Source organism: Urocitellus parryii, chromosome Y, assembly GCF_045843805.1.
Source record: "Urocitellus parryii isolate mUroPar1 chromosome Y, mUroPar1.hap1, whole genome shotgun sequence".
Lineage (NCBI taxonomy): Eukaryota > Metazoa > Chordata > Mammalia > Rodentia > Sciuridae > Urocitellus > Urocitellus parryii.
Window position 1 is genome coordinate 13,137,952 of NC_135548.1, and position 12,240 is coordinate 13,150,191.

Below are 12,240 nucleotides of genomic sequence, written 5' to 3' on the forward strand. Positions count from 1 at the left end.
GCATGAGAAATGCATCTTTCCTTTGTGTCTGTGGTAGTCTCTAACTACTGGTATACTGGTGGTCCCTACTCCCTGGTATAGCTCACACCATTTATAAATATTAAATAGAAAAAAAATTTCATAAGTCTTATTATTTCTTTGTGGCATGTCTGATTGTATCTGTGCATGCCTGTGTCTACCATGGTGTGGCTCACGATATCAGCAATGAACTAACAGCTTCTATCTCTCTCCTCCCTCCTCTTTCCCCTTATATCTTTTCCTACATCACAGCTGGAAAATGAACTGGAATTTTAAATTCATTGCTTATAATTGGGGAGAAGCACTAGAAAGGGTATAAATAGAATTCTTTCAGAGTTCGATACATCTCCATTTAACAGCTTCTTGATTTAATTTATGGTTGTAGAACATATTATAATTATTGGACTGTAATCATTTTGCATGCTGAGACTGCCAAGTGTTTTTGCTTATTGTACATTTATTTAACAGCTACTTACAGATTTCCTACAACATGTCAAGCATTTTTTATTTGTTCCTACTTTTATTCATAAAATTAAATAATAGGTTTTGGTAGGACTTTTAAAATTAGGCTTCTACAAAATCAAAACTAATAGTTGGCATAAATAGGAGAGATTTATGGCTATTTTACCATTTCAAAATGTGGTACTTTATATCTACATAGAAGCACATGTGATATTCTAGTCTTTAATTAGAAGAACAAAAGGATTTCTGCTTAGTGTTGCAGGCACTGTTGATCCAGCATACACTGTGGTCTTCTCAGTCACATTAAATCCTAGGTCATGGAATGGTATATATTTTTTCTCTTTCCCTTTTTCTTTTGGTCACACTGGAGTTTAAACCCAGGGCTTCACTCATACGAGGCAAGTGCTCTTCCACTGAGTACACCTTCAGTCCTTTGAAGCATTTTTATTTGGGGACAGGGTCTCATGAAGTAGCCCTCCAACACCCTTTTTGTAACCCTCCCACCTCAGCCTCCTGAGTACCTGGGATTAAAACATGTGACAGGGCTTGCAGTCACATTATCTCCTTGAAACTTCCCCCCCGTCTTTTATTATGTCTAAAGAGGATCTTATCCATTTCTCCACATTCTACTGCATGTTGAAGGATCACTGTTTTATTTTTTAAAACCTCTAGATTCTCCCTCTTCCTCATTTTATAGAATGAAATTCCAGTTATGTACTGAAAAGGTACTACAAACAGCACCTCTTTAATTGGTCTAATGCTTAGCTCATTATCTCCCTCTAAAGGCCCTTTCCTCTGTAATTCTCTCCCCATTTCTTTTTCCCCTTCCTTCATCTTTATCTCCCTCTCTGCATTCCTCTTCTTCTGTTCTTACTTTCATCCCACCCTCCCCGATTCCTACTCTATTCATCGTTTCCCTTCCACCATATCTCTCTTTGTGTAAATTCATGATTTATACACTGGGCTGCTGGGCCCTGGCTCAAAAAGGTGGGACAACAGATGGACGGACAGCGGTCTTGACATTGTTTGGATGCCTTATCTCTGAGGTTTGATGCCTGAACTGTTCTTCCACTTCTCTTCGAGAACTGTAAGGAAGAACCCAAGAGAAGAGAAACCACAGGCCTGTTCAGTCAGAGGGGACACGGAATGAAATAGTGGCATACTCACTAAGTCAACCTTCCAAACATGCCGCTGAGCTACCAGGACAGGCGAGCAAGTAGATGGGCTTTCAGAACAGTCCCTTCCACAGGGAGAGAAGAAAAATCCCTCCCAATCTTGCAGTGCATGGTTTTCAGGCACAGTCATCCAGTGTCTAGGACTACTGTGTTGCCTCGTAGGTAGGAAGTGTCTTTCCTCTCTCTGCCTGTTCCCCACCCCATGCTCCTCTGTCACCCCTGCTTGGCTGGACTAACTCCCCACAGGGCCCTTTCCAACTTTTGCCCCTCTATGTAGGAAACAACATGCATGGTCAAGACGCTGAGCTTTGGATCAGACCAGATCTGGACATCATTTCTCAAGTTCCTGCTTCACCTCCTCCTTGGCAGGTGAGGACTTGGAAGACAGTTCACCCCTAAACCTCTGTCTTCTCATCCATTAGGTGGAGGAAGTTACCTTTCTCAATTATCCCAAGGGTTGACTCAGGTTCTGGTGGGAGAAACCTCGAGAATTTCCAGAGCCTGACCCATGGTTATCATTGCTGATCCCTGTACCTTTCCTGCTCCCCAGCACCCCAGAAGGACTCAGCACTCAGAGTGCTCTGCACACACTGCTCCAAAAGCATCCTTGGCTATTTTATTTGCCTTCACAGAGACATGTCTGATTGATCTTGGGTCCCCAGTGCCTATGGTTGTTTATATATAAAGCGGGGGAAAAATCAGATGTTCTATTTGGAATCATCAGAAGTGTTATGGTTAAATTGTTTCAAAGGTGCCATAAAAGAGGTGTAAACTGTTTTTCACATTTTTAGGAAACAAATGGTTTAAGGATCTAAATATTTAGAATTATGCACATGGAGATCCTGTCATAATAATAAATGACTAGAAAGCCATCAGTATTTGCCTTCGACTTTCAAATTTTGATGAGTCCTTTAAGCTTTTTTTTTCCCTAAAATTACTCAAGTTTATGAAACTAGTCTGATCGTGATTTCACAGCAAATTTTCCCTCTTCATCTAACATGAAGATTAAATTTGAAGTGTTTAAAAGATAGATGAACTGCTACAGGACAAAAAGGTAATTAAAAATGATGGCCATTGTCCATGAAGGCACACAAATTAAGGGATTGCCACCCAGGAAAGCAATTCTATCAGTGATGAATCTGGCATTTCACTTGACTACCTATCCAGTACAAATATGGGAGAGTACCCAAGTTGACCCAGTGAACAGACAGCTTGGGCCATTCGTCTCTGGCAGTATGGCAGAGAGAGATGACCTTTACTTAACATTGAGAATAACTCTACCCCTTCTCCTGGCCAAAATAAGGAAAATATGCCAATGCCTATTGACAATCCATTTGCAGAAGTTAGTGAATGTTTGGTCTAAGTCAATGATATCTTTGCCTTTTTGAACTTTCTTTTACAAAATAAAGGTCTTCCGTAGGCCACCTTGGACACTGGACAGGACCACACACCAAGGCTGGATGCATGACAAATTTATAAGTAACTTTTATCTGTTTTTTTTTTTTTTTTTTTTTTTTTTTTTAGTTTTGGCGTTTTGGTTTTCTTACTCAAACAGTCATCTAAATGAACATAGAGAGATACCAAGTTGCCTCCACCACTTTCTTGCTGGATAACAATCTACTTTCATTCCTTCAGGTATTTAGAAAATGTTGACTGTTGTCAGCAGTCCAACAGATAAATGGTTCCAAAACAAATCCTAAATCAAGCACTGCTTCTATATTTTACCCCTTCCCTCCCAAAGAGGCCCGTGGAATGATTTGTGCAAAGATCTGAAGTAAACAATATCGGATCCAATGTCCAACCCTTCAAAGAAAAGGGTTTCAGGGAAGTTAAATCCCCAAACTTGCCCTCCTTTTCAACCCCTCAGTCCGTCATTATCAGGACTTTCTTGTCACCGACAGGATTAGTGGTCATCACTTCAACAACTAAATCAGAATTTTCGTGTTGGGTTAATTATGACAATGTCATGAGTCTAATAGCTTATGTGATTGAAAGGCACGGACAAAATCCATCAACCACACACACTGTGGGCAATAGACTACACCAGAAATGTTCTTGATTAAAAGTTGGCCAGATATTGGCAAAGTTTATTACATGATGAGAGAATTTTCAATCTACATAAAAATGAATATGTAATAGTAACTGATGACTGATTTTTAGGATACTTTCATTGTTCATTTATAAGATTCATTTATTTTAAGTAAAATAAATTATTGTAGATCATTTTAAAACCACAGAGAATAAACAAAAAAAAGCCTAATATCACCCCTAAGCCATCACCCAAAGACAATTGCTCTTAAAAGTCTGATATAAAACCTTCTAAGTTTGTGTGTTTATTTGTGTGTAAGTAGTTAACAAGTAATGATATCATACTGTAAATACAATTAAGTGTGCCTCATTTTTTAGACATTATATTGTGCCATTATATAGTTAATAGGGGTATAATATTGCTTCCTATGGATGTGCTATAATTTATTTCTTTCATAGGGAAATGGTGTATGAACAAATTTTATTGGGTGAGTCACAAACTTGGAGGACTGCTTGTTATAGCAATCATCACATCCTGATTATCACACTTATTTTAGTGGCAATGACACTAAGTCAAACCCTATAAACATAAACTTAGCAGTTTGTTTGAAACAGGATGTTCTAAACCATCCTTTAATTCTTACTGAATTAGTAAATTCCTAAAATCAATCTGAAGATGTATTTAAAAGAGGATGTGGGGGGAAAGGTACACTCATACATTGCTGGTAGAACTGCAAACTAGTGAAGCCAATAAGGAAAGCAGTATGGAGAATCTTTGGAAAACTGGTTATGGAACCACCATTTGACCCAGCTATTCCACTTCTCAGTCTATACCCAAAGAACTTAAAAACAGCATATTACAGGGACACAGCCACATCAATGTTTATAGCAGCACAATAGCTAAACTGTGAAACCAACCTAGATGTTCTTCAGTAGATGAATGGATAAAGAAAATGTAATATATACACACAATGGAATATTACTCAGCATTAAAAGAGAATAAAATCATGGTATTTGCAGGTAAATGAATGGAGTTGGAGAATATAATGCTAAGTGAAGTTAGCCAATCCTAAAAAATCAAATGCAAGATGTCTTCTCTGATTTAAGGATGCTGATTCATAATGTGGTGGGATGGGGCATGGGAGGATTAGATGAACTCTAGATAGGGAAAAGAGGAGGGAGGAGAAAGGAGGGGGCATGGGGGTAGGAAATATGATGGAATGAGATGGACATCATTACCCTGAGTATATGAATGAAGACATGAATGATGTGACTCTACTTTGTGTTCAACCAAAGATATAAAAAATTCTGCTCTATATATGTAATATGAAAGTAATGCATTCTGCTGTCATATATAACAAATTAGAATTTAAAAAGTGAAAAAAATCAAGATTACCATATAATTTCCTTTCAAGTATTTTATTTTATGATTAATTATATGCAAATATTGCCTAATGTTCAATCATTCTGGGATATTAGAATAAAAATTCCCTGACCATTCTGAACAATTATTTTAATGTATTGCTAAATTCAATTTGCCATATTTCATCTTGAAATTGAAGACTCAAATTGTCATATACTTTGACCTATTGAGGATTTTTTTGCCAATTTTAAATAGTTTTATTTAAGACATTGCATTTTCCATTTGCAATACAATGCTTATAAAGTACAATGTTATTTCCTTTACCTGTGTACCCGTTCTATATGCAAATATTGAGAATGCCCAGTAATTTTCTATAGAAGCAACTTTAAATTTGCTACAAATTTGAGCCCTTCCATATTTTACTGTGCAGAACAATGCTACATCTGTACTTGGGCTAACTTTATCAATCTCTTCAATAGTGGGCCCAGAGGAAGTACCACAAGAGAGGTGACCCTCCAGGATTTCCTCCTGGCATGCCTCCTGCACTCTGGAACAGCTTGGCGATGGTGGGGTTGCAGACCAGCTCTTTCTGCTGATGTTTAATTCTTCCTTCTCTGCAGACTGATTCTTTTTTTTTATGTTTTTATTTTTTTATGTTTTATTTATTTTTTATCGGTTGTTCAAATCATTACAAAGCTCTTGACATATCATATTTCATACATTAGATTCAAGTGGGTTATGAACTCCCATTTTTACCCCAAATACAGATTGCAGAATCACATCGGTACACATCCACATTTTTACATAATGCCATATTAGTAACTGTTGTATTCTGCTACCTTTCCTATCCTCTACTATCCCCCCTCCTCCCCTCCCCACCCATCTTCTCTCTACCCCATCTACTGTAATTCATTTCTCTCCTTGTTTATTTTCCCATTCCCGTCACAACCTCTTATATGTAATTTTGTATAACAATGAGGGTCTCCCTCCATTTCCATGCAATTTCCCTTTTCTCTCCCTTTCCCTTCCACCTCATGTCTCTGTTTAATGTTAATCTTTTCTTCCCGCAGAAAGCTGGGAATGGAACCACCATTTGACCCAGCTATTGCCCTCCTCGGACCATTCCCTGAAGTCCTTAAATGAGCATACTACAGGGATACTGCCACATGGATGTTCATAGCAGCACAATTCACAATTGCTAGACTGTGGAACCAACCCAGATGCCCTTCAATAGATGAATGGATTAAAAAATGTGGCATTTATACACCGTGGAGTATTACGCAGCACTAAAAAATGACAAAATCATGGAATTTGCAGGGAAATGGATGGCACTAGAGCAGATTATGCTTAGTGAAGCTAGCCAATCCCTAAAACACAAATACCAAATGTCTTCTTTGATATAATGAGAGCAACTAAGAACATACCAGGGAGGAAGAGCAGGAAGAAAAGATTAACATTATGCAGTCTGATTCTTATCCAGCCAGTCAATGATTTCATTACATTTGTCAAAATCTTGCATTTATCTTCATCATTTATCTTGCCTTGAAGTTTCTCATCTTCAACAGTCACTTCCGTGTTGAATGCATAAGACTCCAGCAAATTCTTGGATGACATATTGTCCCTCTGCTTTTTGTCTTCAGCTTTGTACTTTTAAGCTTCCTAAGCCAGGTTCTCAATGTCCTCCTTGCCTGAACAATCTCTGTCATTAGTGATGGTAATCTTGTTCTTTTTTTCTGTACTCTTATCTATGGCAGAGATATCGAGGATGCCATTGTCATCAGTATCAAAAGTGACTTGAATCTGAGGAACACCAAGGGGTGCAGGAGATGTGCCCGTGAGTTCAAACTCGCCAAGCAGGTTGTTATACTTAGTTATGGCATGCTCACCTTTATGTATCTGAATGAGCACACCATGCTGGTTATCAGAGTAGGTCGTGAAGCTCTGTGTCTCCTTGGTAGGAATGGTGGTATTGCACTTAATAAGGACAATCACGACTCCACCAGAAGTTTCAATACCAAGGGAAAGAGGAGTGACATCCAAGAGCAGCAAATCTTGAACATTTTTAGGCTTATGTTCAGATAAAATGGCTACCTGGACAGCGGCACCATAAGCAACAGCATCATCAAGGTTGATACTTTTATTCCGTTCTTTTCCACTGATGAAGTCCTACAGAAGCTTCTGAATCTGGGGGATATGAGTAGAACCACCCACCAGTACAATATCATGGATATGTAACTTGTCTAACTTGGCATTTCAAAGAGATTTTTCTACAGGATACAGGGTGCCACGGAACAGGATTCAACTCTTCAAATCAAGCACAGGTAATGGAGGTATAGAACTTGATTCCTTCATAGAGAGAATCAATCTCAGTACTAGCCTGTTTGCTGGAAGAGAGGGTATGATTAGCTCTTTCACATGCAGTATGGAGACGTTGGACAGCTCTTTTGTTTTCACAGATGTCCTTCTTATGCTTTCACTTGAACTCAGAGAGAAACATTGACCACAGGGTCATCAAAATCTTCTCCACCCAAGTGGGTGTCTCCAGCTGTGGATTTGACCTCAATAGTGAAGATTGACACATCAAAAGTGCCACCTCCTAAATAAAAATTAGCACATTTCTTTCAGCTCCAACCTTTTTGTCTAAATCATAAGCAATAACAGTGGCAGTTGGCTAATTGATTACCTAAGTACATTGAGACCAGCAATTGTTCCAGCATCTTTGGTTGACTGATGCTGAGAGTCACTGAAGTAAGCTGGCACTGTGACCACAGCAATGGTAACAGTAGGCCAGTGGTAAAGGTAGGCCTCTTCAATTTCCCTCATCTTTGTCCCAACCATAAAAGATACCTCCTCTAGATAGAAACTTTTTGTCTCACCCTTGTATTCTACTTTGACTTTGGGCCTTCCTGCATCATTCACCATCAGTGCTTCATATTAGACTGGTCAACAGCATCATCAAATCTCTGCCTTGCCAGATATTTGGCATCAAATACTGTGTTGGTGGGGCACATTACAACCTGATTCTTTGCAGCATCACTGATCAATCATTCTTTGCCAATGAAGGTGAAGGTGACATAGCTTGGGGTAGCTGGGTTCCCCAATCATTTATAATTATCTCCACTTTTCCATGCTGGAAGACACCCACACAAGAGTTGGTGGTGCCAAGATCAATGCTGACTGCAGGTCCCTTAGACATGGTTCCATAGGCCAGAATATTCCATAGGCCAGAATATACTTTCCGAAAAAAAAAAAAAACATGCAAATCTCAAAAGCTGCCACCACATTCAATGATCTGACCTATTGTTTTTAAAATTTCACTTTTCCTTGGTGTTCTTCCTTCACTATATATTTAAAGGTATTTCTATAATATTTACTTAGGGTTATATTTGCTTTGTATAATCCATTTTTTCCCAAGGACAATTTATTATTTAAATATTCTATTTCTTTTGTCAGTTTTGGACATTCATGATTCCTCTGAAAATTATCTATTTTGTGATTAGTATATTTATTCATGAATTCTATTGCTTTCTTTCTTTTTCTTTAAATTCAGAATTTTTGATCAGAAATCAAAACAATTTCATTGCTGGTTCTTAGTGATATAAACAAAATTATTAAAGAGACTTATTTTCCCCAAAGGAGATAATTATAAATCATATTTATTTGGACATTTTTCTTAACAATCTGACTTATACTGTCTTTTACTTGTTTCTCAATAATAAAAAGAACTTGAAAATTTTCCTAATGATTGTTTAAGCAGATTACATGTCACACAAATATGAGAGAATTGGTGTCAATATAGCAATAGCAAATCTTAAAGACCAGTGCTTGTCAGCTGAGGAGATGCTCAATTTTTTTTAAGAAACCAATGAATGGGGGACAAAATTATTATTGCTTATACTCTCTTCAATGTGTTTCCATTGGCTGTTTGAAAATTGAAGAAGAAAGTGGTTCCAGTTTGATAAATTTTAAATTATATTAAAAAATGACCAAACATGGTTCTTTGTAGATTCTATGATAGTTCAGCTGAGTTCTTTAATTCTGTACCAAACCTAGGATTTGCTAAGCAATCTATTTTCTTAAACAAATTTCCAATTATTAAACATTGTCTATGTATGTTCATTTATAATATAATAAAGTATAGTTTTTTAAATATCTTCACCCTAATAAAATATATGTTAGTATAAAAAGTTGGAAATACTCAAATTTCGTAAGGTGGAAAAAGCCCCTAAATCTTGAAGCTAGTTATCCCTTTATATAGTTTGGAAAAACAAAACCTTATTTAAACATAGCTTGGAAAATCAAATGATTAGAAATACCAATGTGAAGAATGAAGCATCAGTCTTCAAAGCTTTTAGTAATACAAGCTTTTCATTCACAATACTTCATCATTGAACACCTGGGTGGTAAGCAGATGGTAACAATTTTATGTAAGAATGTTTAATATTCATAGCACAAAGAAATTTCTTGTCTCAAATTTTCTTGGCAAAGGCATATCTTCACAATACATCAAAAGTAGGTAATGATTCTGATTAGAATCCCTGTGGTGAAAAGATATATGGCTCTGTTCCAACTGCTCTCATTATTATCCCTCAGCCTAGAAGTGGCAAGGTGTGCTTTTTATTGACAGAAGAGAGTGAACCAATACTGATTTTTCTTCCATAAGTTGAAGCAAAGGCCAGACAGGCTCCCTCACTGTCAATAAGAAGATAAAACTATTCTCTAATAGGACAAGACCAAAGTTTTCTTGATCCCTTCTTTCTTGAGAGAGAGAGAGAGAGAGAGAGAGAGAGAGACTATGTCACACATATATGCAAGCTAATGTCCAATTTTAGTATCAAGATAGCACTTGTGTCCCTATCTTTCTGAAAAAAGTAAAATAAAATAAAATAAAAATTCAACGCATTTTTTTTTTACAATCAATTTCCTACATTCTCTGTCAAAAATTAAAAGCTTTACTTCAGTGGTCACATGCACGTTCTTGAATCTAATTCTGTTTTTCAAAAACAGCTTCTTCTGTTTTCTCAAAGTGTTCCTGTCACATGACAAATTTCCTAGAAGTGGTGAATAATTTAAGAAAGGACAATAAATAGGCTTTGGAAATATTGTGCTTTGAAAAGCAATGATGAGACACCTCTTGAACGCTTGGGTGTTTGTGGGGATGCCAAAAGATACTGCAAATTTTATTTATACTAATCATGAGTAAAAAGGAAATTGTCTTGATTCTTTGACAGTATTTATTGATTGATAAATACCTCTACAAAGCAGGATTCATTGATTCAATTGAATGTTAAAATAATATTTATATGACAATTTTCTTGAGGTTAAAGATATATAGAACATTCTAAAAATCATTTCCTCTGTACTTCAATTTTTTTTTCTTTCATTTCTCCCCTTCTAAAGAATCAGAATAAATCCTGCAAAGATTCTGTTCTGATAAAGTTACATTTGACAACTGTCTCCTCAGAGTTGACTGGCTAAAATAATCTAGAATCTATACCAACAGCTAAAAATTTATCTTGTTCTATGAAAACTTTTTAACATTTAATTCCACACAGTAGTAACAAAACTGTATGTGTTTGGACAATCGTAATTTTAATATCTTCCTCCTTTTCAAAGATTTTGATGATACCTCAAGAGCAGTTCTCATTGAGGGCATTTTCTTTTCTGTCAATAGATAGCTTTGAGACTCAAAGCAAGCCATGGCTCCTCTCTTTTAGTTGTTTTCTTGATGTTTCAATTTAAAAATATAAATAGTCTCACTAATTTGCATTATTATAGTAAATAAACAATTATGAAATAGTTTTAGATTTCCAGAAAAACTGCAGAAATAGTACAGAATTCTCACAAATCCTGCACTCACTGTCCCCTAATATTGACATCCTACTTAACCACAATATAATCATCAAAATTAAGAAATTAGTATTGTCACATACTATTAACTAAATGGCACGCCTTATTTGGATTTCACCAATTTTTCTCTAATGTCATTTCTCAAATCTTGCCCAGGATGTCTCATTGCATTTATTCACCAAATCTTCTCTGTCGCTCTGATCTGTGATGGTCTTTTCTTGTTTTTATGATTCTAAGAAGTTTGAAGAGTACTTGTTAGGCATTTTGTAGAATGTCTCCATATTTGTCTTTGTCTGACACTTTGTCATGATGAAGTGGTATTATGAGTTTGGGGGAAAATGCTCAGAAATGAAGAGTCCCTGTGATCTCATCATATCAGTGAATAGGTGGGCACATGGTCACCACATGGCTTGTCCTTGGTGATATTAATCTGGATCACAAGTTAACATAATGTGTGCCAGGTTTAAGGGCTGTTAACTTGGTATACTCTAATTTTTTGGAAGTAAATTGCTAATTCCAGCTCACACTTAAATAGAGGAGAGTTAAGTTCTTCTGCCTAGAATTGGGAATTATCTAAAGGTATCATTTGGGTAGAGAGAGAAGATGGGAGGGGAGGGGAGGTTGGATAGTAGAGGATAGGATAGGTAGCAGAATACAACAGTCACTAATATGGCAGTATGTAAAAATGTGATGTGTAAACGATGTGATTCTGCAACCTGTATTTGGGGTAAAAATGGGAGTTCATAACCCACTTGATTCTAATGTATGAAATATGATATGTCAAGAGCTCTGTAATGTTGTGAACAACCAATAAAAAAAAGGTATCATTTGAATTTTTTTGGAACCTCCCTTCTCATATCATTTGTTTACTTTTTCAATAATGTGTTTATAATCTTGTGGAATTGTGGGAATTTATCTTATTCTTGAGGTCCAATTCTTAGTTCTAATGCCATCATTATCTATTTTGCTGCTCATATTATCCTAGTTTTGGCTACTGGGAGCTCTTTCAGTTGGGCTCCTGTGTTCTTCTATCTCTATTTTGTGTTGTTTGGGTTGTTTTGGAGGTTCCTTCCTTCCTTCCTTCCTTCCTTCCTTCCTTCCTTCCTTCTTTCCTACTTTCCTTTTTTTTAAGGCATTCTTACTTTCTGGCAAAACAAATGCTCCAATATCATCTTACATTCATCCTACTCAATCTTTGATATGTCATTTTCCCCCAAGAAGCCCTGGTTATGTTATTTTAAAATGTATGTGATTTAAGACTTTTTAAAGTGATTATTTTATTTCAAGCAATTTAGAGTTACAAAAAATTATGAAGATATACATGATAGTAGAGTATATTTTGAC

The 12,240-nt window shown here is 36.5% G+C and overlaps 1 pseudogene; it reads right to left on the reverse strand.

Annotated features, from left to right (window-relative positions):
- Positions 1-1,515: 1,515 nt before the first annotated feature.
- LOC144251181 (heat shock cognate 71 kDa protein-like) lies at positions 1,516-8,242 on the reverse strand (annotated as a pseudogene).
- Positions 8,243-12,240: the final 3,998 nt, after the last annotated feature.